Source organism: Zosterops lateralis (genome assembly GCF_965231275.1).
Source record: "Zosterops lateralis genome assembly, chromosome: 1".
Taxonomy (NCBI): domain Eukaryota; kingdom Metazoa; phylum Chordata; class Aves; order Passeriformes; family Zosteropidae; genus Zosterops; species Zosterops lateralis.
In genome coordinates, this window is record NC_139762.1 from 122,044,141 (window position 1) to 122,071,172 (window position 27,032).

A 27,032-nucleotide genomic window follows, 5' to 3' on the forward strand; every position below is an offset into this window, starting at 1 on the left:
ACCCATTCACAAGTTCTTATTGAAGATGCCTCCACATTTTCATTTCAGTTCACTTTTTTCTGGACTATAGATACTAAACACTTCTTATCGTGGAAATGCCTGAACTCTAGTTTTTTCCCATTTCAACAGGTTCATCCATGTTTCTTACAGCTTGTACTCTCCCTAATATGAGGTGATTAACAAAGGAATAAGAGAAAAGCAAAAAATATTAGTGCTCTAGAAATCAGATTGCGGAGGACATAACAGAGATGTGACTCTTGGTGTAGTGTGTCAATTGATGATGACAAAGGGCCATTGTTTTAGAACAAAGCCTTTCACCCTGGAGGGAGCTCTGTTGGGTACAGTAGGGTCTGGATGAGTGAATGAAAGTCGATAACTGAGCCCTGCTGCTGCCTCTTCAAAACACAGCTGCAGGGTAGAGAGACACCAGTGTCTGTCTTCCTTCTCCTGTGCATGGAATACTCAGAAGTGAGGGCAATGGTGAAGGTCTCAGGGCTGAGATGGCTCTCTGAGACCTGTGCACCTGTGCACATCCTGACAGCCACACAAACTAGTGGGCAAAAGTACACTTACCTGGAAGCAACCGAGTTACAACTTGTTGGAAGAAAAGAAAAATATGTTGATTGAATACGCTTCCTAAAGAAAAGAACAATAAAGCTTTTAGAGGCAGATTTTAGAGGTTGTTTCACTGACATGACTGAAACAAGAAAAATTACTTTGGAAGCTGTACTTGCAAAGTAGAAAAGAGTACATCCATGTAAATGTACTGGCTGATAGCATTTTTAAAGGATCTGAAGCAGGTATGTGCAAACATTTATAATGTCAGAGTCTGCCTACTAGAGAGCTTCCATGGTAATTTTATTAAGCTTTATACCCAGTTACAGTCATGGTTTGACACTGGCCAGATGCCAGGCACCCACAAAAGCTGCTCACTCGTCCTCCCCTGTTACAGCTGGGCAGAGGAGAGAAAAATTTAAACAAAGGGTTCATGAGTTAAAGACCAGGAGAAAACACTCCAAGGGCAAAACAGGCTCAACTTAGAGGTACAAAATAATTTTATTACTAACAAAATCAGAGGAGGATAATGAGAAGTAAAAGAAGCCCTTAAGAAACACCTTTTCTTTCCCCAACCCCTCCCTCCTTCCCATCAACAGCACAGGGAGACAGGGGATGGGGGTTCTGGTTAGAGTTTGTCACCTGAGGTTTTCTTCTGCTGCTCAGAGAGAGGAGCCTTTCCCCTGTGACACCCTGGGGTCCCTCCCATGGGAGACAGTTCTCTGTGAACTTCTCCAGCATGGCTCCAAACCTCATGAGCAGCAGTTCTCTCAAAACTGCTGCAATGTGAGTCCCTCCCAGGGGCACACGGTTCTCCCCAAACTGCTGTGGCTTGGGTCACTCTTCCACAGGGTGCAGTCCTCCAAGGACAGGCTGCCCCAGCCTGGGAGCAAGAGCCCCCTCCCTCCATTGGGTCTCCCACAGGATCAGAGCCTCCTCCAGGCATCGACCCACTCTGTCATGGTCACCTCCCCCATGGGCTGTGGGTGGATCTCTGCATCCCTGTGGATCCCCATAGGCTGTGAGTGGATCTCTGCATCCCCTGTGGATCCCCATGGGCTGTGAGTGGATCTCTGCATCCCCTGTGGATCCCCATGGGCTGTGGGTGGATCTCTGCATCCCCTGTGGATCCCCACAGGCTGTGGGTGGATCTCTGCATCCCCTGTGGATCCCCATGGGCTGTGAGTGGATCTCTGCATCCCCTGTGGATCCCCAAGGGCTGGGGGTGGATCTCTGCATCCCCTGTGGATCCCCATGTGCTGTGGGTGGATCTCTGCATCCCCTATGGATCCCCATGTGCTGTGGGTGGATCTCTGCATCCCCTATGGATCCCCAAGGGCTGGGGGTGGATCTCTGCATCCCCTGTGGATCCCCATGTGCTGTGGGTGGATCTCTGCATCCCCTATGGATCCCCATGTGCTGTGGGTGGATCTCTGCATCCCCTATGGATCCCCACGGGCTGTGGGTGGATCTCTGCATCCCCTATGGATCCTCACCGGCTGCAGGGGCAGAGCTGCTTCACCATGGTCTCGCCATGACCTGCAGAGGAATCTTGGCTCTGGGGCCAAAAAAACAAAAAGACACCACCAAGAATAATCTATCTCATGTTGTAAAATTAAAATCCAGAATTTAAGGGACATAAACTGTTTTGATTTGTTGCTATTGTATTCTAAAGTATTTATAGTACCTATAGACAAAAAAAAAAGGATGCATTTAGAATTGCACATCAGTCTTCACTTAGAAGTGCTTTATTTTGTCTAAGTCACACCCTAACATAATTGTAACATAGCATTTGAAGTTAATTATACTGTATCTAGGAAACACCCTGGATTTTATTGCAAGGCTGAATATGCCAAATGTTTGGGTGCTTCCACTGCCAGCAGCTAGTAACACAGTAAGAAAGTCCAGCTTCCTGTAAAACAGGATAAAACAAGACTTTTTATAGACATAGTGAAAATATACATATATTCATGAGTCAGTGGAATGAGTCACAAAAACTGTGTTTTCACACAGTTTTTCCTTGAGAGGAAGCAACTTTAACCCATCTTACTGAGTTTTAGATGGGTCAGCCATATTTTTTTGTTGTAACTAGTTTTATGATACTCTTTTCCTGCTTCTCTTTTACATACCTTGTGAATAAAGATTACATGTTCTCAGGGTTCTTTTAGATCTGCAAAATTCACATCTGAGACAGAAAAGTGATTAGATTACCTCTTTCAGCTGAAAGAAAATATTTTTTTTAGGAGGAGAAACAAAATAGTATAAAATAAAATAATTGTTGTTATAGAACAAACATAAAACTAGAAGTTTTAGGTTTGTTAGTTAGAAAAGATCTGATGCCTACCTTCTCTAACTGTCTCTAAAGATACTCACCAGTGTGACACTTTTCTGTGAGTAGGGAATGAAGTGGCTTAAATTGAAATATGCCCTGAAAATTTAGGACTGGTATTTCTGGTTCCTGAAAAATTCTAGTGCACTCAAGAGCCTTAGAGTGTGATCCTCTAAACGGTAAGGATCTGGTTCTTTTCTACTCTCTACTTTTGGCAGTGTACAAGACTAATAGAAAAGTAACTGGATCCATGAATATAACCAGCAATTATAAAAATCACAAGAGCAGAAATACATTCCTTAGGAAAATTTGCACCTTACATGAAATAACCCAATTCAGTAAAAATAAAATCAAAAGAAAATCAAAACCAAAAGGAAATGCAAACACTACAATTAAATTCTTTACACTTAGTAGTCCTGCACTGATTTCCCTCACCTTTTAGCATGTACATACAAACTGTGCACAATAATCCTTGCTGGAATATGCTTAGCATGGATTTGGTGAATATCAACCACCGGAGTTTTATTACTTTGGTGCATAAGTATTTGTTGCAGTGAAAATTCCTGATTTTTCAAAAATAAATGATGCATAAAAATGCATAAAACTCAGTTAATATGTCTGAACTTGCTCAAGAACATGGCCTGGCTCAACCAATGGAACTAGTTTTTTATTCAGCAGAGACCTCTTAAATTCATTGCCTCACTACACAGTAAATCTGCTCTTTTAGCAGGTTTTTCTTTTAGCAGGTAGTCAATTAAGGGAGGGACAGGTGTCTTCATGATATATATCTTTACAGTGAAGTGTATTTTCTCACAACATTTCAGTTATCTTTAAATTTCATGGCATATTATTTAAAGAGTGGTTTCCTAATTAAGTTTATGATTTCCTAGGGTAACATGATTATATTTTTAAGCATATAGATGGTGAGGGAAGAATAATTTTATTAGCAACTCTCTTTTCACACTCTCAATGCTATATACTTTAACCAGGAAAGAAATATAACCACTCATTGTAATTCTCACCCTTTACTCTTCCATTAACTCATATATGTACTTAAATGTGGATAAATAAAGGAACACCATAAAGTTATAATTTAGAAATTTAGGGTAAGTGGCAAATAGAATATTTTAAATGTACAAGCATTACATTCCTGATTTTCAGTGTTACGGGAATTCCATAGCCTAAATAGCAAGAAGAATATAGGTGCATTTTGGGTGACAGAACACAAACAGACCTGTAACACTTATTGGATTAACTTTTAACTTCTGAGCATTAGAGTGATGATGCTTATTGTTGTAAAGAAATAGAAAAGTGACACCACATTATTTCATCAAGTGTATGCCATAGAAGCCTAATTTTTAATTAAATTCCCTACAATTTAGGGTTCATAGTAACTAAATAATTGAAATGTTAGATGATTCTGAAATGTAAACCTTATTTCTAATGTAGGCATTAAAATGCTGTTATAAACAACCATTCTATTCTTAATTGAATTTGTAAAAATCTCCATTATTTAAAAAATAATACATGTACTAATGGGATTTGATAAGATTACTGTAACTGAACACTGCTATAAGTTCCAAATCCTAGGAACACTGTATATATTGCAGATGAATTAGCTGTTCTTAAATTAAGGAATATTACAGTCAGTAATGGTATGACATTCTTTTTTATGGCTGTGGCTTGGGTTATAATGTGACAGAAAAAAAATGTAATGTTTCCAAAATGACAGTTTTTAGATTTGTGTTGCCTGAGGTAGTTCAGCTGAACAATAAACTATAATTTGATTGATGGAAAATTGAAGTGGTTCATCTAACTTGCCAGTCTGTCTTACCCAAGGCTTTGGTTTTGCATGTATGATGATGTATCACAGTTTTAGAGATAATGTTGTTTGTATTATACATGAGATTTTTTTACACATAAAAATGAAGACTTCATTACCCACTAAAGATCAAAATATTCTATGGATTAGCAAGGAATCAGATTTGTTTGAGAATGGATTTGTACATCAAAATGTGCTCTCTTTGTGAAACCAAATGATAAATAACATATAGGATCAGAGTGCCTTTATTTTCATGAGCAAATCAGCCATATCACTGGTTATGAAATTATTAACTTAAAGGAAAGGTGACATATGCACCCAAGAGAAACAATCAGAGAGTGGTAGCTTTCCCTTCATCCAGAATTAATCCCGTGAAATAACAGACCAGTCAGCAGAAATCTTTTCAAAAGAGCAATAACATTATTGTAGATAAATTAATATATACTTTTGGAAGAAAAAAAAACAGATTAAGAGAAAATAATAGAGATACTATTAAGTACGTATTGGTAACCTTTATATATGGTTTGGCTTTTTTTAAATTACTGAGGCAGTGTGCACCCAGAAGCAGCTTCAGAAAAATTACTCTGTATTTTTTTTTTAGCATCTGTGAGGACAATTTTAAACTGCTGAAACCAGTCAGTCACCAGCCATTTGTTTTCCTTAACTATTTTACATCAAGAAGGATGTTTATCATCAAACCAGTAACACCACACATCTCTAAAAAGCTAAAAATAAGGTATGGCATCTAGTTTCAGTTGCTAAAGGAAGCAAGGTTTGAGGAAAGGATCGTATAGTGGAGAATATGATTATAATGTCTTGTTTTGATTCCTTTTTTCCCCTTCATTTTCATTCAAAAGGAAAGGCCAGCTGTTGAGCCATTTTGAACAAGAGTCTTCGTTATTGTTTTTCTTCCTCCCTAAGAACATGAAACAGCCAATATTGGCTTTCCAAGTGAAACTGTAACACTCGAACTAGAAGAAACAGGCATATTACATCTCTCTCTGCTATTTATTACCCTGCAAAACACTAAACAAGGCTATGATCAAACAAAACTGTGGTAATCCAGTCCTCTGGGAGATTTAATTGGCATACTGCACTCTTTATTTTTTCTAACAATATCCCGAATTACAGATGTTCAAGAGTTGGGCCTTAAGCAGCACATAGAGCTTCTTATCGTTACATAGAAATGCAGGGAAATTGTATTTGAAACTATCCTTGAAGTAACAGAAGATCTGTCTGTAATGAGATTTCCAAAATTACTGTAGGGAATTCTCTATAGTGGAAATGCTTTCTTCGTGGGTCATTACATTGCCATAAGTCTTAATTTTCCAGGCATTTTATTCCTTCTCCCTCTGTGTCATGCTTTTTATCAGGGTTCAAATCTGGAAATGCCATTGTCTTTTCAAAACTGCTACTTAACCATAAATTCAAGGAGATGAATAGAGATGATGCATCAACAGTAGGATTGGCCTTTCTCTGTTAGAAAAGCAAAACAAAACAACCAAAACAAACAAAAACATGAAGAAAAGTCGACAGACAGCTTTTCTGTATTTTTCAAAGTAAATCAAAGACTAAAGGAGAAATAAAACTGCTTTATATAAGAGATATGGAGAGAAATCTAGTCATGGAAAGAAAATAAGAATCAACTAAAACATAAAATGGGACATGACATTTTGAGTCTTCTATTCAAATTACAGACAACACATCATATAATGCCTTTTATAGTTATTAACTCTATCTGAAAGCTATTTAGGATTTTTTTTTTTTTTTGCTACTCCTCTGATTTTTTACCACTCTTACTGCCTGGTAGAGAGTGAGTTAGGGATGGCCCTCCAGTTTCCAGAAAAATGTAGTAACTGAAAACTTATTTCCAGTTCCTTAGCTGGGACTAATCAACATAATATTTCATCTGAACTAGTTTTTCTTTCATCCTAGGATGACTAATGGTTTACTGATAGGCATATTTATTTTGGGTAATCATCCAAGGGAAGCAACTCAAGAAGGGTTGGTTGGGGGAGTATTGGTTAGTGACCATGAGATCAGCACTGTTTTGGACACAAGAAAAGGCAAATTTACAAAGTGAGGGGTCAAAGCCAGCAATAGGGAACCATTATGAATAGTTCACCTTGGTAATGGCTGCACTTCCTTTTACCATCATTCAAGGATTCAGTGAAACTAAAAGTATACTAAAGGAAATAAAAGCGGCAAAAAGAGAGTTGGGATTACATGCTTTTTCTGAGAACGTCAGAAAGGGGGAAGAGAGAGTTAAACCAAAAGTAAATATTGTTCCTAGTAATAGTAGTATGAAATTGGTCCTGAATGTCTTCAAGTTGGTGGGGGGTGGGGGGAAAGGAAGCTTTGAATTGCTTGGTCACAGGAAATCTTGAATAGTTTGCTAGTTGAAGCAGTGGGATGAAAGCCAACCTGCTTTTAAGATACTTCAGGCACTTTACATCTCCTAGCAAACTCCAACTCAGCTTGACTTTAAAACATTACCTTCTTTGTTGTCATACTTTGTTCCCATTATGTAAATGCCTCTGCTTATACATGTTCTGAGAGGGTTATTCACATATAATTCCTCTTTTTGTAAGGTCTCTTCTGTTTATCCATGATACATCTTACTGTTAAGTTTAACACTTTTGACTTGGAAAAGCTTCCGACCTCAAGTTCTTAAGGTCACGTTGGCTATCTTCAAGGTTTTTTAACAAAAGTTGCTTTACTAATTAATTCCTGTATCAAAATATATTCTTCTGAAATCCCAAACCTTACTGACTGTCCTACTTTTGTATATTTTCCCTTTAATTCAAATTGAACGTACTTTTTAACTAACTCCATGTTAATTACTTAAAGTTACTTTCACCAAAAGTACTTCTGGGGGATAGTTGATTAAGAAACACGTTAGCTAAACACATCTAGGAATACAGAGTCCCTCTGACTATTAGTTGCATTTGTTCTCCAACATATACCTTGAGAATTAAAATTTCTAAGTGTCATAACTGTTGAGAATAGTGTTTCTTTCCATTAATTTTACAGATAACTCTATCCATAGATGCAGTCCTATCTGATTACCTGAGTGCAGAGGAGAGTTCTATCATTAATTATCCCATGTAAATTTTTCCAGCCTTCCAAAAAGTGACCTTGGCACTTTTAATATGTCTATTCCTTCTTTTTTTCCTTTACATTTGATCACATGTTGTGTTTTTCTACCGTTTTCCCTTTTTGTCAATATTTCTGGATAAGTCCAGATGTGTATTTCATACTTCTTTTCTTCTCCAGGGAACTTATTAATCCTTTTGTCTCCAAATGTCTGTTTCCTGTTCTGTGTCACTAGTTCAGGATTCTCTAATTTGCTGTACAGGTTTCTGACAATAAAGGCTTCTTCAAAAACCATTAAAATAATCTGCAAAATTAGCTAAAAAAATTGAATTGAGCCTATGGTAGTAATTTAATTGTCATGGTACCTCCGTGTCTCACTAACATGCAGAAAATTTTAGATTGGAAGGCTGTAGTATCCAAGCTTTGCAGATGCAGATAACCAAGTCAGATAGACTAAATGCTTATCCAAGGTCAGACAGGAAGTTCTTATAGAAGCATAAAAATATCTATTGCAGTTTTTGTGTATCGCCAGTCCCTTGCCTTAATCAGAATACTTATCCACCCTCCACCTGCCTGCAAGACAGAGTATAGAAATACTGTGGGACTGACTGTTCAAAGAGCAGTAGGGAAAGACTCTCAATATGCAATGGCCTGTCAAACTTCGTGACAGTTCACCCTTCACTTTTTCCTGGTAGTTATTGTCACAGCCATCTGTATGCTGATTTGTTTAAAACATAGTTTGTAGAATATGCAACCAAGCATCTGATCCTTAATGTACACATCTAAATTCCTTGAGCTCTTTGAACATTAGAGAAAAGCAACCATTTGTGACTTTTTAATTGGTGTCAGTTGGCTGTATCATTGTTACTACATGATATATGTTACAAGGACTTTTCTTGCTGAAGGTAGGTGCATAGAATGTCACTTTACATTTTTTGCAAGTAGCCAGTATCTCATCAGGTTTGCATAGCACATCATTAGCAACATCACACAGTGTGACAGAATATTGTGCCCAAATATTAAATGTTGATTCCTTAGCTGAAAATATATTCTTTTTAGGTTGGAAAGCAGTTTCTATATCATAATGCAGGTTTCTGAACCAAAATAATCATGTGGTTTGTCACAAAATTGCAAGCTGACAGATTCTACACAGGAATCTTTTACATTTATTCACATCACCAACACATTGCAAACAGCTCTCTCTCGTTTATTTTGACCTAAGGTCCTCTTAATCGTGTATGAGTGCTAGCAGGCTATTTGCAATAAACTAATATAGAAACAGATTTTGATTTAAAGATTTCTTTTTTTCAGATACCAAATATCCATGTCCTCTTTCTAGTTGGTTGAAGAACATAAAAAGTTATGGTGGTTCCTATTTATATTTTAAAATTGTATACATTTTTAAAAGAGGTACAGCTACAATTCATGTTATTTGTACTTTGCTACGCCCGCAGACAATGAGAATATGTGCTTTCCCACTCCTATTAATTTGAAGAATAAGAATAGATTCTTTGATTTTATGATCAGGTGAGTCTGTTTATCCTCAGGGAAGACATAATGTGGAATCCTGGATTCACTGAAAGCACTAGCACTAACTTTCGCAGAGCTGGAATCTCTCCCATTGTTCTATACATAAAATTCTATCTTAAATATGCAGGAGATTCCTGACAATATCTCAGGCTTTATATTCAACTATCATTTTCTACACCACAGCTCATTTTCTGGTACTGGATAATTTTGAACCAACACACATGCTTGCAACCATTACTAACATTTTTCTGAAGTACAATAAATATTCAGACTGAAAATTCTACTAACACAACAGACTGAATAGGCTGAAAATCTTATTATAAATAATTACAACTGCTATCATTTGTATATGACATAAGAGAACATGCAGACATATGGAATTAAAATTTCTAGCCATAAAAATCTTATAAAACAAAATTAATTTATATAAAAGTTAATTATAAGCATATCTATACATTAACATGATTATAATTACAGATCCTACATTTTAAAGAAAACAACATCAAGGTGACGTACCTCTCTCTCTGCATTTAAAAACACAGGTATATTAAACAAAAACTTGAGAACAAGGAAATGCTGGGGGATTTATGAACTGATTTCCTCTAAGAATTAAAAATATCTTTATTTTTTAATCAGCAGAAGTTGATACCCAGATAGGATTTCTAGGAGCAGGATTGATCCTCATGATATCTCACAGCTGTAACAAAAATTCTATAAGGCGGTTTTCTCTGGAGATAAATGATGAAACTGACCTTACACTGACCAGAACATCAAAGAGCAAACCTTTCTGAATGACCTGTTAGTTAAACCAAATTGCATTAAACCAAATCCAGAGCATGAATGTGACAATTTGTAACTAAGTACCAGTTTCCTATTTGGAGACATCAAAAATGCTAAGGGTTTTCCTCAAGAGCAACATCCTTGATTGTTTCTGAGTGTGAAAACGCTAGTATGAAACACAAACAAAGATTTCTCAAAAGGACGAGAGATGACCTGACAAACAGCATTGCAAGACCCTCTGCCCCACTGGAAAGTTGAAAAACAAGGGACAGTATTTCTATGAATCTCTTTTTCTGAGTCAAAACATATTCCAAAAGTGCAGTCAGAAAACCTGGGAAAGTTCAGTACAATTGTTGGAGAAGCCAAAGCTGCAACACATTAGGCTTGGAATGCTTCAAATTGTACTGAAACTGAATGCACAGGATACCTTCTTCAAGATAAACTGTGGGGGCAGGTTTCACACACACACAAAATAATATTAAAAAGTACTTTTCTGATGCTTAAAGGTAGCTGCAAAAAAGAATATGAAGGGGTCATCCTGCCCTACAAATAGAAGAATCAAAAAATAATTTAAAAACTCAAACAAACAAAAACAAAAATAAACAAACCCTCCAAGCCCACAAAACTAAAGAAAACAAAAAGAAAACCAAAACCAAATAAAACGTCCAAAACAAACAAACAAACAAGCAAAATGCCCCACACCAAGGAAAAGCCCTGGAATACTTGATTTCTTTTTCATATTTGTGTGTTTCCTCAGACTTGGTTTCTTGTCAAGTTTTCTCTGCCCAGTCTGCTACTGCTGAGGTGGCTATCCCAGGAGAGTCCTCTGTAGATGTTATAACTGCTTAAGTATAGGACTGGGGAAGTAGCAAGCTTGCCAAGCTACCCTGAGGTCTGGAGAGGTTTGGGCCCCTATCTGTCAGAACAAAGCATGTAATGAGGAGTCTGACACATGCTGAAAATCTCTTTAAAAGTTGAATTCAAGAGCACACTTTGCAGCAAAAATATATCTCTGAAGATAACAGCTTTGCTTCCTTGCTACATCTCTAGTAGGGCCATTCTCCCTCCTCTCACACCTTTATCCACAGCCTCTCATGCTCTGCCCACTTCTTGTTGCAGGTCAGCTCTTCCTTAGCCTGTCAGAAACCATTATGAGTCCAGACAACAAAGCAAGATATATCACAACCTATATACCACTTTGGGTTGTTGGTTTGTGCAGCACCTCTGAAGAACATTTAGGATTAAATTAACACTTCCATGGACACTGACAGAACAGAAAATCAAAATTAGTCACAAGGGCATTTATATTTTGCCTGGGTTACTGGAATCACTTGTGGAGGTTGCAAGTGTGGTATGTGAATCAAAGACTAATTTATGCTGGAAAAGACCTCTAAGACCATTGTTAACCTAAAACTGCCAAGTCCACCACTAAACCATGTCCCTAAGTGCCACATCTACAAGTTTATTAAACATCCCCAGAGATGGTGATCTAACCACTACACTGGGCAGCTTTTTCCAATGTTTCACAACTCTTCCTGTGAACAAATTTTTCCTAATATGCATTTAAACATCCTCTGGCACAACTTAAGGTCTCTTCCTCTCATTCTATTACTTTTTCACTTGGTAGATGAGACTGACAACCATCTCACTGCAAGCCAGCAGGTAGATCACTACAGTAGGAGTCTGTGAGGAATGAGAATGCTAAAGTGAGACAATGAGTAAGATCTAGCCTGAGGAATGTTCCCTGCCTATGCCTCTTTCCATCATTACCACTGCACCCTGAGAATAGCTGACCTGTCAGCCTCACCTCTGTGCCTGGGAAGGTCATGGGACACATCTTCCTAAAAGTTGTGCTAAGGCACAGGGAGGACAGGGAGGTGATTTGGGACAGCCAGCATGGTTCCACCTAGGGCAAGTCCTGCCTCAGCAAGTTATTGGCTTTCTATGATGGGGTGACTATATCAGTGGGCAAGTGATACAGATTCCTTTTATCTGGACTTCTATAAACTCTGACACAGTTCCCCACCACAATACTGCTGGTATCAGCACAGGCTGTTGGATGAACAGATTGAGAGCAGCTCTGCCAAGAAGGGCTTGGGGGTGTCAGTGGGTGAGAGGCTGGATGTGACCTCACAATGTGCAGTCACAGCTCAGAAAGCCAAACGTGTCCTGGCTGCATCCAAAGCAGTGTGGGCAGCAGGGCAAGGGAGGGGATTCTTTCTCCCTGTTCTGCTCTTGTGAGACTCCACCTGCTGTGCTGCATCCAGCTCTGGGATATGCTCCATAAGAAGGACATAGACTTTGGAGAGTCCAAAGGAAGGGCACCAAGTCAATTAGAGAGATAAAGCACCTGTCCTATGAGGAAAGGTTAGGAAAATTGGGATTGTTCAGCCTGGAAACAAGAAAGCTTTGAAATGACCTAACTACAGCCTTTCCAGTATCTGAAGGAAGCCTACAAAGAAAGATGGAGAGGACTTTTTATAAGGGCCTGAAGTTACATGACAAGGGGTAATGGTTTCAAACTGACACTAGGGTTAGGCTAGACATTTGAAAAAAGTTCTTTAATATGGGGGTGGTGAAGCACTGGAACAAGATGCCCATAGAAGTTCTAATTGGCTTATCTCTGGAAGTATTTAAGGCCAGGTTGGATGGGTCTCTAAGCAACCAGGTCAAGTGAAGAGAGTCCCTGCCCAAATCAAGGGGGTTAGAACTAGATGATCTTTAAGGCCACTTCCATGATTCCATGATCTTAGTGGTCTTTTCCAACCTAAATGATTCTATGATTCCTTGTTCTCCAACTCTTTCCTTGAAGTGGCAATGTCTGCAGGAAGGGAGAGCCCCAGTGGCTGTGCGCTGCTCTTCAGAAAAGGTATGGTAACATCAGGGGTGTGTAGTCACCAAATGTGGTTAAGCAATGGGCGTACTTTATTTCACCAGAACTGCATGCTGCCATCACAAAGGCTCCAGAGGTAGTTTTCTTCTCTGCTTCTGAGCTGTTTAGCTTTACAACTCAAAAGAGTGTGACCCTCATTTTTTTACTATTTCCATCTCTTAATTCCAGCTGAGGTCACGCTGTCATTCCCAATCACTGTGGTTGCTGCAGACTGACTAAACAGACTGACATATGTGAAGATAAGTCAATAAGAATGAAAAGAATTCACTAGAAAAGCAGAGTTTTTGTTCTGATGTGCTGGGACTGTTAGTATTAATTACGTATTTTTTTTTATTTTGGTGGTCCCATGAGGAAAATTGTAAAAGTCTAGAGATATTATAAGCAACAATCTTGTAATGGTTATCCAATATTTAAAAGGTCTGAGAGAGCTGTTTGATTGCTTTCTTTTGTAAAATTATTTTTATCTTTGATGGATGGTTTTCACTTCTTCTGACCTTGATATAAGAACTAAGATTCACTTTTCTCAGTCTCTATTCCAAATAACCTTGCTGGGGCAAAGCAAACAGCTCTAAATGCCATCACAGAACACCTATGAGAATTAAAACCAGTTAAGATATTAGGTCCGGCCCACAAGATGTAGTTACATAGTTACACAGCTTCCCTTTCAAATGGCTGTTACACCTCTGTAATTGTACCTCTGAAGAGTCAAGCCTCACCCAAAGCTTTACTGCTGAATTCTGCCCCAGCTTGTCTGGAGCACATTAGTGACAGAACCATTGTCCTCTAAACTCCCTACATGGATACAGATTTTAAGTGGGAAGTCCCTCTACCACAGTTTTTTGGGGTTTGGTTGGTTGGTTGGTTGGTTTGGGTTGGGTTTGGAGTTTTTTTGGCTTTTTGGGGGTTTCTTTGCCTTCCCTCTTGAATTTATGATAAATTTCACCTCCATTTCACAGTGGGCCTACATTTAGTAAAGAAGATTCCTGTCCCTGTTAGAACTTGATAGTCCTGAAAGTGTAGAGTCTATGCTTCTGCTATCTGTCTGGAAGCCCTATGATATAGATAATACTGTTGACCTGCCTAATGCTGTAAATAGTCCTTCCTAGTCTGTTTACAGTTTTCTTGCCAATCTGGGATCAGAACTTTGACCTTTTGCCCCACTTCATATGTCTAAGCCTTAACTTGTCAATCATACCAGATTTTCTGCTTTTGACGTGTTTCAGCAAGGTTATTACTGTGCACTAAGGCCATAAACCCACTTCCACTACTGTGGAATTTCAGCACGTGGTACTACTGACTCCTCTGATGATTCCAGCACGATTTTCTGTTTGTCCCTCACAAGATCAAGAAGCTCCCTCACCCTTCTGTAAACAGTAGCATGTAAGGCATAAACCCCATGGTCTCTTTTGAGACCCCTTGACATGCAAGCAGATATTTCTATAGATATTTATCTTTTTATCTCTACTTTTGGCTTTGTTAAGTCTCAACATGACTTTGGCTGTCCAAGTAGGCCCCCACAAACTGCTCCCAGTTCTCTTGTCTTCACACTGCTGGTAATGATATAGGAAGATCTAGAAACTTCAGTTCCAAAATCACTTTCAGAGTAGTTTGAGGGTACTTGAAATGTACTTGTATTTTGTTTGTACATTTGTTGATGAATTTTATTCTCTAACCAATCTCAAAGGACCATCCCAACAGATGACTGTGTAATTTGTAACTCAGATTGTACTCAAGAAGGTATAAAATATTTTATTTTTAAATACAGAAGAAATTATTCAACTAAACAGCACCTAATATTATCTATGACCAAAAACAGATTAAATGGGAAGCTGAAGAGCAAACAAGTTGGTAAAGAGACCAAATAAATCTTTACTTGATCACTTGTTTTGCCTCTAACATTGGAAAATACCAGATGAGGCATTTTGATACACTGTGATATATAATTATTAAACTTTACTCATGTGAAGTTTTTTTTACAGCCCCCTTCATAGTATTTTTGAAGCAGGAATCTCTCCATTTTTAATAGTATTTTTTCTTTTTATTTTTTTTTAATTTGGCCTCAAATGAAGAATAAGCCTAGCCTTCAGAGAGTACTTTCAGACTGAAAATTAATTTAAAGTTAGTAAGGTAATGGAGAAATGTTAAGGCAGAGGAACTGTCTCAAAAATACCACATAACCTTGGATATTGGAGTTATTTCTTTTTTTGTTGATTTTGGTCATTTTCCACACAGTATTTAAAAATATAGAGTACACTTTGTACTAACATCTTGGAGAAAATAAGTATTGGAAAGATCCTATGAAAAAAGAATATTTCTCTCATATGTCATATGTACTTTTCACACTTCTGTACAAACATAACATTCTACTTGTTTTGTCTTGTATGAACTTGTGAGGGTCCCAACTCTAAATAACAGCTATATTTAACTTTTTATGTGGTTTTTCTTTCCTATAAAATGCATTTTTTAATATTAAGAGTAATTTAGATCATTGTTTTGAACAGGTGTGTAGGAAGAGTCTGGCTATACTTTTAATCTTCTAATCATATAACTTAATTTCACATGTGAGAGTTTTATCATGCAATAATTGAAAGACATTTTCAATCTCAAGATAAAAGGGAGATCTTATTCAGTATGAAATCAGATTGACATGGTAACATTTGGATTAATGAATTTTTTGTTAATTTTAGAAGACTTACTTCCAAAGTAATTTACCATTTCTGTATTTGTTGATATTGCTTTTTAATGTGACAACTGCATTTCCACAACAGATAATTAATGTCATTTTTTAAAAAATTACTTCAACTAGACAGGTGTTTCCTGTATATGTTTGACATGAAATTAAACATTACTCCAGACATTCTGTTTGCAGCAAAGCCAGTTAATTTTATTAAACATTTAATCACAGATCAACAGTATAATAGAAATGCAGTCTATGTGAAGTAGATATTTAACAGAACTTCCTAATGTGGAAGAATCTGTATAGAGGAGTGAGGTACATGATTTTGTAGCTGCATCCCATAAATGCACTGATGTGGCATGTTGCATTTTCTGAATTCAGACCTGAAGTCATGTTATTTGCTTACTTAAAAGAATTTTGATACAAGATAGGTATTTTTGACTGGAGGATATTGATAGCTTTTACTTTTTCTGATATATCATCTCCCTAACCTAAGGCTCAGTTTCAAAACAATGTATTATGAATTATTAGAGACTCCATATCTTTGGTTGTGGGGAGTCCTGCATTGTTTTAATGCTCGGTAACCCTTTGTTAATCTAGAGTTGCATACATGCACAGGTAATTGCCCTGCTTGTAATGCATGAACTAAGATCTTTTATGCCAGACTTAAATATCATTACATGCCTAGCTATTCTTCCATTAATTTTAGCTATAGATTTTCCATTAATTATTACACCAGATTTATTCATCATTAATAAATTAGATCTCTGTGTTCTGCCAGGGACTTCTTGGGACTCATGAAATAGGTGAAGAAAAAGCTTTAATGCAGCCCTGGTGATTCCAGGGTAAATGTAGAAATATTCATATTTTTGTACTTTGAAATACTAGTTTATGTATATGGACTAATAACAACTTAAACCCCTGTGATGATTGATGTTTTTTGTTGGCCCGTCATCTCATTGTATAGAAGTTTGTTTTAATGAGTTTCTCTAATGAATATTTTATACTGATACTTGGATGAATGGCATATGGTAAATGCAAGGTAAATTACAGCTCTTTAAATAAATATTTTTCATAAATTATTTATTTTGTGATGCCTGTATTGGTTAGATGTCATGTCAGATGAAGACTGAAAATTATTTACTCTAATACTTATTTGAGAGTTGAAAAAGTAAAAGACTTTTAATTATTAACAACCTTCCAATATACTCATGTAATTTATGGGAAACTACCATAAATTGTGTAAGATTACAATTTTGTGGGGACAGTTTTATTTGTATCATGCAAAATAGAATAATCTCTTATGTCTTTACCGAAATTTTTATTTATTCATACAAAAAATATTGTCCTACTCCTGCTAAAATTTGATGAATTCTGGCTTCTGAAAGACTATGAGTTCTTGTCAACTATCATTATTTCCATTATTAGTCCCTGGTTATTTATAATGGTGCCAGAAATTAAAGATAAAAATCAACAAGGACATACATAGTGGATTGAATACCTTTGTTTTGTATTGGAGTCCACAACTTTTTCAAATGAAGCTGCAGAACATAGATATTTCTATGTATAGTAATGACCCAGTTCTAGATCCCTCACTGAATTATTCCCACTTTGGTTATTCTCAGTGAAATTAAAGAAAGCTGAAGGAATTTTAGCATCTTTCAGAACTGAACCATTTTTTCTTTCAGCTATGCCAATGCCTACCATATAAAAATAAACCACAAAGGTGCAAGACAGTTGCTGGAACCCTTAAGATGCAACTGAAACAGTGTCTAGGTATTGTAATCTTTTAATGTGCCATGTTAGAGTTATTTATGCTCACCTGAAGATAGCTGGATTTTAACTTTAGACATAACCTACTATGCATACTCCTACTTATTAAGAGCTAATTTCATGGCTAATATATTCCATATGCTTTTTAGAATAAACAGAGCAAAAACTGTAAGTAAATCACATCTGTTTTCAAGAGATTTTTATATGTCTGTAATCTAAATTCCTAATTCAGAGCATAATTCTGATGTGGAACTTTTTCTCGTATGTATACATCAGGTGTCTGCTTTGCACACTGTTCAGAATGGTGGCTAAATGCATGACCTAGTCTTTAGGAAATAAAATATTTTCTAAGTACTAAAAATTACTGTCTTTTTCATAAGTCTTTGGTAAATATTCTATGAAAAAGGTGGATATTGATTAAAGAAACTAAGTGGACGTGTTAAGGATTTAATGATCTTAGAAGTCTTTTCCAGCCTGTGCAATTCTATGATTCTGTGCCATGTGGTAGGTCTCTCATTGAGAGGAATGGCATATGTTAAGTCCTATTCTAATGACCAGTTCAAAACTGAATGGATTTTTTATGCCTTGAAATTTTCTTCGAGGAAAGCTAGTGTTCATTTCTTAGGTAGACTTCTGTTGCAAATGATATTTTGAGTTGATTTAGGTAAATTCCTCAGTAACTATATTTAATACAGTTGAACACTTCTATTACATTTGAAATCCTCACACAAGGGTCATATTGGACTATAAATTATGTAGAAAATAAGAAGAAAATTTCATTTTAGGCATATTCAAAAAGTATTTGTCTTAATTTTTATCCAGTGTGTTGCCTTTGGTCCTATGTGTTTTAACAGGACTGATAAAACAAAACTGATATTTTTCTTGTCTACTTCTGACCTAAGCTTCAATCCAGAAAATAACAAATATTCAGAGCACTATAATCAGAATTCCTAGCTAAACAGAAATAAGAGGTGTGGCATTAAGTGTATGTTATTCAATATTGTCTTGTTTTGTATGTACACCAATTGACAAAATAATGTTTGCAGGGAGTAGGCAATTTTTTCAGTCCCACATTAAAACACTTATCTGAAACAGCAGTTCTCCTTTTCAACAAATCAACACTAATCAGTGACCAAGACAAACAAAAAACTCTTCAGTGTTTTTGGAACTTCCTTTCCTCAACCCTTAAAACCCAAAACAATAATTCATAATATATTCCATCAAAATGAATTGTGCTATTATTTTAAATAAAATTAAGTTTAAAGACCATCTCTAAAAGTCATAGATGGATGCTGCAATGATATTGCGGTGAATATTTATATATGAATAGCCTTAGAAAGTATTCAAAGAACCAGTACACTCCATACCTTAAGGCTGTCAACAAATTGAGGCAGCCATTTATAGGGAAGTCACATATTAGCTGTGTTTTCTGGGGTTTTTTTGTTTCATTTTGGCTTTTTCACAACTATACATCCTCTTCTGAAAATGCTGACCTGTCTCTACTCCCAATTCCTCTCAAAAATTACACCTCATATTGGGAAACTCTGCTTTAAATATTGACTGTAGTTTTCTGTTATTACAGGCTGATTTCTTACTCTGTCTTCAGAAACTTCAGTTGTGTTAGTAGCTTTATCTTTTTGTAAATGTTTTCTATTTAAGGTTTTGATTTGTTTTCTCCTGGATTCTACTAAGTAAAGAATGCCTTTCCAATAAGTACAAAAATCTCACGCATGAATGTGCATGTATAAACTAGTGACGAGTATGTGTTACAGGTTCCCCTCTGTGCTGGATCCACAGGAAATATATGTCTGTTATAGCCACAGCTACAGGGGATTGGTTTGTTTTCTCAAGTTGTAGTAGCTCATGCTGTTAGCTCTGGAGGTGCCTGGTATAAACTACAGTGAGTTATCCAAGATGGTATCTCTTACATAAATGCACAGATGCCCAAAAACATGTTCATTGCTCTTGTATAGTTCTGCAGCACAGACTGGAAGTTGAAGTAGACTTTGGTTAAAAAAAGGAAAAATTATTCTATCTGTTATTCTATCTCTTATTCTCTATCTTATTCTCCATTCTACCCATGTAGAATGGGTCTGCAGAAGCTGTTCCATTGTCACACTCTTTCTGGAGTGGATGTTTCCTCCCTATCTGCATCACCATGATGTCTGACCAGGAACAGTTTAACATCCCAATATTTCTTACCAATGAGATCTACAGATAGTTTTTAGAGAGAAGGATTTGCATTAAAGCTGGTAGCTCAGCTGGAAACTATGTTGTCTCCAGAGCCAAGAGTGCTGCTGCTCAAACATCTTTCTTGTGCTGGTAAGCACTTGTAATTTGCCACCAGGGGCTCCTTAGACTGTCAAGCCCTGACTGTCAGTTGTGTGGGGAAACACGTCTCACCAGAGCCAGAAGACATTGCAGAGAGAGTGCAGACATCGTTAAGAGGTATGATGGGACAACAGAAAGCATGGAAGGTTGAAATATGAAAGTGTTCAGAGTCCAGGAAAAGGCTTGGAAAAGAAAGGACAGAAAGCTTAAGGGGGAATTTGAAGCTGGTGTGCATCTACCCCAATGTTATCTTTGATTAATTACCCTCTGATCCCCTGGGGCCTGGAAAGGGTCACAGAACATGGTCTAAAGGTCTTGCAGCACACTACATTCTACACCGAAGTATTACTCATGACTACAGGAAATACTTGTTAATGCTGATGAACTCAGAACAAAGATTTAGCATCATGGTGAAAACTGTTACTGATGACTTAGTGCATGTGCTTCTACCCACTCAGGGTAGGGCAAAACAGTGTCCTTGGAAGAGTCTGCTCCACACAGCCTCTCCACAGAGTCAGTGTAGCTAGCAGAACAGCTAAGGCACATTACCAAGGAGATGACCTTGAGTGACTGATGCATGCACCTGCCATGTGGTTTAGGTTGCTAGATGAGCATGCGTACATGCATATTTTGGTTTGCAATGAACCTAGCTAGCTATATCAAAAGCTGGTATTTTGTGTTGAAACTGAACAAATTAAGGCTTGAATCAGTCATAAAACACTCTGATGCATTTTCACCTTTTGTAAGCATAGTGCTGTGTGCCATGAAATGCTATAACACTTTCTTCTGTTTTCTATAATCAGGATCTGCTCTATTTTGTTCGCTCATACCATTTGCAAAGACAGGGTCAGCTCATATTTAAAAGGCATGATATGCTTGTGGGATAAACTGTTTGTGACTAGAAGGTGGAGACAAAATAATATAATTTTTGTATTCACAGTTACTATAGGTGTCTGACAACCTATAAAAAAATTGAAGTCCAGATTTCAAAGGCAAACATAGCAGACTTCAGGGGAAAGAATTCAATTCTGTTTAGCAATAGAAAAAAGATTGATCAATAGAATTAGAAAACACACCTAAACATGACTTACATGAGATTATGCCGTTTCTGTACTAGTCAAAAAAATAGCTTTCATATTTATTGAGTTAGTATCGGGACAAAAGACAAGGTTTAAATCAACATGTAGAACATATAGGGGGAAAGTTTTTATGTTGTTTCTCTTTGGCATTTTCATAAAACCTGCGCAAGCACCACTACTCTCAAAGCCACAACATTCATTTTCCTTTTTTTTTTTTTTTTCTCCTTCTGGTGGAATTTAATAAAATACCACCCCAAAGAGTTTTTCTGCTGTCTGTAGTACAGAAAAATTTGTATTACATATTGACTAGTGTCTTATTACTCACTGAAAATGCTGCTTCCTCTGGGTGTATTTATAAGATTAATATTTACCCATCTAATACAATATCCCCTCCATTTCTAAGGGAGCTTTGTGCTATCAGAGCAGAAAGATATCTGAACATTAGATAATTGCACTCGCTGCTCTTAAATTATGCACTTTACTTTTAAAAGAATACAGAGACTGTTTTTAAAAATGCATTTGAGTTCAGCAGCAACCTTTTGACGCCCCCGGACAGTATTTTAAGAACTCATTTGTTTGAGGGGTTTTTAATCTGGAGACACTGAAAAGTTACACCTGCTGTGATGTCGTCAATCACGCCAGGAGGAAAAATAGTGGCATGATTTGTTATCTGTTATTTCCCTTGCTGTGGTGACTGTCTCCCAGTGCCAGGTCTGTCCTTAAGGCCATCACTTATAGGGACCACTGTCTGTCAAAACCACAGCCAACTTTAAGGGCTGCCTTTGTTGGAGCAGACAAATGAGTATGACCTTTAACAATAAAATAGGCACCTACTGAGAGAGATGAAACAGCAACTGAAATTAAGAACACCATACGGCCATTTCAAACACTCAGGAAAAGTTAGAAGCTGAACTATAACTTAATTATAAGAGTAAATGTGGCTAGATGTTGTCAATAATGAAACAGATATGGTCAAAAGTATTGATTAGCAATGAGGATGAAAACTTATTTCATCCAGGAATCATCCTGCATTTCATTAATTATGAATGGGATTGGTGGGGTTCATAAAAGAATGCGGAAGAGTTTAAATTATAACATTTAAAGGTTTATTGTCTTTTCTTTTAAGTAGGTTGCATAAGTGTACAAATCATTTTTGAATATTCTAGGAAAGCAAGGAAAGAAAAGATAAGTACACACTAAAACTTTGATTTACACTAATAGGTACTTCAAAAGATCTTCAGAAAAGAGACTCTGCCTGGTTAGTCATTAGATGTAAGGTGGTCATTGATATTTTGTAGGGTTTCAAAGCACAGTCTGAGAATTCCAGGCAATGCATTGTAAAGACCACAGTACAGTTTGTGGTTTGAAAAAGTCTTGTAACCCAGCCTGGCAAGTGGTCAGTGGAGACTATATTTTACAGAGCAACACAAATCAATCTTATTGAGCACTTTTCAGGTAATATAATATTCTGCCTGTGACAATAATGAAATTAGCCTATGGATTTCACTTAAATATTGAAATGCCATTTGAATATTTAATGAAATATAGCACTCTGTAGACATGCAGATTTTTTTGTGGCTTTTATAAAAAGAATATAATTCATTTTACTAAAAATACTTGAATATTATCAAATAATAATTTGTTGTTGTTCCTTTTGCTTCCCTCCTTGTTCATATTCAGATAGACCAGATCAAGCAAAGTGCTGAATGCCTTCAGCTCCTCCTGAGGTCAATAGGAGTCAAGGACACTCAATAGAACAGAGGTGTTTAGTACCTCCAAGTCATGTAAAGCATTAATGTATTCATCACCATCCTTAAATCACCAGTAAAGCTAATTTTTTTAATTTTGAAAGAATATTTTTTTTCTTCAGCACTTTCATTTTTTCCCTTGTTTTTATTATTATCTTAGTCTATTGTTTGCTTTCAATTCTTTTGGAAATTGTTTACTAGGACTGGGGGGGTTGTGTTTGGGTTTGGTCCTTTTTTTCCTAGAAACTATGTTCTATCTCATTTTCTCATGAAAAATAAAATCACTGTTTAAAAAAAAAATCTCCAGAGATCTGAGTGCCAGCGTGAGAATCAGTTCAAGGTGAAATCTGCTTGGTTTTCTCAGTGTAGCCCCCAGTACAGAGATGCACATCACAAAAAGTAACACAGAATTTTCTGTAATCAAAAGCTTTTGCCAATCTTAAAGGCCCAACTTTTTAATACACCTGGAGTCTCAATTGTAATCATACTCTAGAGTGGTTATCCTTTCAGCTTAGGGTTAAAAAGCTTTGACAGAGCACCACAGGGAAGCTTGGATTGCCCTTACCTACATTGTACCTAGCCTTGGGATAGATAAATACAGTCTCATTCTCTAATGCTACTGACTGCCTCCAGGAACACTAAATTTTAAGAGAGGAAAACATGAATCCTGTATTTCAAGAGAGGTGGAACTAAGCCATTGTTCACTCCCCTTAAAAAGGATATTCAGTGGCCAGTTCAGATTGCCCTAGGGACACCTAAAGCTGCATTAAGTACTTGTGAAAGTGAAAATCCACTGGGAACCCAATTCCAGTGTTTAAACCTCAGCATGAGAAGTGGAGTTCCTAGCAGGGTTCACTTTTATATGTCTCTATAACCAGGTTCAAAACTTACTGTACATGCAGTAAGGATCTGCTATTCCAGCTAACCTACAGAAAGACTATGAAGAGACAGCCCCTTAGAAAATCACTAACATGAAGAGAAAAAAGCAAACATCTATTTAACTACATCATGACAAAGGGAGGAGAAACAACAGCTGTTCAAGAACTGACAGATCTCTTTTACTAAGTTATGCACCTTATGCTTGGCTAAGAATATTTTTTAACACTGATTTATGTTTTAATTGAGGAAAGAAAAAAAAAAAAAAACCCAGGCTTATTCCTGAGCTGTGTAATAAATAGAGCTGATGAGAGAAAAAATCTGTTCCATTTCATAAGAACTGGAGGATTTCCAACGTGTGCTTTTATTTCACCTTGGATACTCCAGAGGGGCTATGGTTTTGAAACACTGTACATTCAGAATGACCAGTGGCTGAAAATTATCACGTTAGCTAAAAAAAAAAAACTATACTACTCATTCATGGGTTACAGGACCACTGATGTCTGTGTGTTTGGATTTAACACTGGCAGCTTCAAGACCAGTTAACATTTCGATCTGTATTTTGTGAATTACAATAAATGTAGATGCCAAGGTTCCTGCTTTGTCAAAATATATCTCATAGATATAGGTCCATTTACCTCATTGCTATACTGTGAAACCCATGAGGGGAATTGCTGTTACTGAGATGGGAAAGCAGACCTGAACATTGCCAGATATCATTTTATTATTTGAAACTGTCTCTTACCAGCTCTCTACTTCAGTCCAATATAGATCCTATATTTAAACATTTTTCCTTCTGGATTTTTTTTTTTTTCAGTTTCTTTTAAAAATTTGCATTGAAACAGCAAATTTTTTGCTGGTAATGCATAGATGTCATTAATTTGCAGACCTATATTCTTTCCCCCATACTTATTCTTTTGTTCTAACTCTGCTTCTTGAGCATAAACTGGGTATTAAAAGATATTTGATAATTCCATCAGAAATGTCTCCTGTTGCTTTCTCTCTTGGTTACTCTGAACAAGGTCACAACCTTGTCTGCCACTCATGCCCATAATCCAGCCACATTCACCTATTCCATTTGCTTAGATTTTTTTTCCCCACAATATGTTTTCAGATTAACCTTTAAAATGTTAACTCTTATCTCCCACAGCCCCCTCCAAAACCAAAACCACAAAACACACACACGAACACCCAACATCAACAACAAAAAACAACCTTAGTTGTATTTTGTTGTTTTTCTCAAAACCCAATAAATGTAGTCTTGTCTGGCTTTTAAGCAAAGATGCTGAATGACAACAATATAAATTATCAATTAAATATTAGCTTTTATTGGTCTCAAAATTCTTTCTCTGAACTACCCTTTTCCTACCTGACTTCTATTCCATAGTGAGAGATTGACCTCTATGTCTCATTTGCCCGTGGTACTTATAGCCTATTTGTTACATTTTCTGCTATCTACTCTTCCGCCTATTACTGCTACCTGGGAGATGCTTCCCCTAGCCATGAATAAATGCCTTCAAAATGCCTTTGAAAGTTGTCTTTCAAAATTTTCACCAATACAAACAGAAATGTTGACAACAGGCTACAAGTATCCTAAAGTCATTGTCTGCTGACTAATTCTGTTCCCCACCCCTCCTTTTATTATCCTTATCTGCTATGTTTTGTTATAAAACCCTTGATTGAAGGGGAGGTCATTGTTTTTCTATATGTTTATATAATATAGCAATATAGTGTCCTGGTCTATGATCTCGGCTGCTGAGGACTCTGGTAATGCAAATAATATATATAAGTGGAGCACATGCTCCTTGGGCACAGACCACATGTGAGGTAAATAGGATTACATCCTGCAGGTTAAAACTAGCCTACTATGGTAATACAAAAATGTATACCGGCCACATGACCCAAGGGGATCTTCTTGACTGCCTCTTGATAACGCAGGCTGCAGAGCGGTTGTCTGACCAAAGGAGAACTAAGCCGCTCTTGAATTTCACACCTTAAAACATCAATGCTACTGAGGCAGGAGAAATTTCCCGTTAAATGATTCACAGACTTAATCCCTTTGATATTCGATTGGCTGACCACAACTTAGCACAGCATGCTGCTGGAGTACATCTTTAGCTCTGACTCACAGAAAGATCTCATTCCCACTGGAATTCTGATGCAGAGACTGGGATTAAAACCAGATCTCACAGGGACAGGGGAAGGTACAAGACTGCAACTGGCAAGATCTGGTTTATTAACTCCCATCCCTGCCATATTTTAGAATTTTTTCTTTATCTTAGCCTTGGAAAAACTATTTAATTCCTTAAAGTTTTAATTCATCTGTGAGCTCTTTCAATGAGCCTTTACTGTTTGTCAAGCTGTGAGCTATTCAAAAAGTAGGAGCTACAGAGCTCTTAATACTTTTCTGTGTAAATATCAAAATGTATATGTTAGGGATATAAGCAGAGCTGTGAAAATGGAATTTAATTCTTCTAAACATAAAAAACAATTTAAAGGGATCAGAAATGTTTCTAGAAAGAAAGAAAGAAAGAAAGAAAGAAAGAAAGAAAGAAAGAAAGAAAGAAAGAAAATAGCATAAAGAAGAATACCAAGAAAAAGAAGAATAAAACCCAAAAGACAGAATATAGAATTTCCAGAGTACCCGTAGGCATTTCAACACTGCCCACAGTGAGAAAGACAAGTTTTCCTGATGTATTGCTAAGGAATATGAAATTATTTCTACAAAACCAAATTGTACAAAAAAAACTTCAGAGAAAATACTCCAAATTTTCTTCCTTTTCTAACACTCATTATTTCTGCTTCTGCTTCCAACAAAATCAGTGTTATTTTACTGGTCACCACTAAGTTGCTACAGCAATATAGATTATAGGCAAATCCAGATACTAAAAATCACCTCTGAAAATATGGCTGAACTCCCCAAACTTTCCTGTGACGACAAACAAACCAGCCTGACCGTCAACAGAGAAAGTCAAAGAAATCCACCACTAGATAAGAACAAGGAACTCTATCATGTTTCACACTGTCTACACTGTTAAATCCTTGTCAGAGCCCTTTCCTGACACTGACATTGTCGAACACAAAGTCTCAGATGTGGTGCCACTCAGCCCAGACCCTGGTGCTCCTAGGCACAAAGTGTGCAGTGCAGACGAGATGGTGAGGGAGCTTCTTCTAACTGCATTGCAACTGCCAAGATCTCTTCCCATCCTTGGGAAGTATGAGTTTACAGGGCTTCTAGCAAGCTGAGACTGATGCCTGCTGCAACCAGGAGGGAGGGGAAGAGTCCTTGTACAATTGGGCTCTGGTCTCACAAAGTAAGTAGCAATTAACTGCACAGCCTTCCAGACAAGGCAGAAACCCAAATACAAGTGCATGCCTGGGGAAGCAGCCAGCAGGTAGTTCACATGAGTGGTAGCATTACCTGCCTTGTCCCAGAGCACTCATATTGGAAGTTGCTCCTTCTCCATGGAGACTAGGGTCCCATGATATTGCAAGGGAATTGGTGCTTTTCTTGGCACCACTAATTGCTACCAATCAACTGAT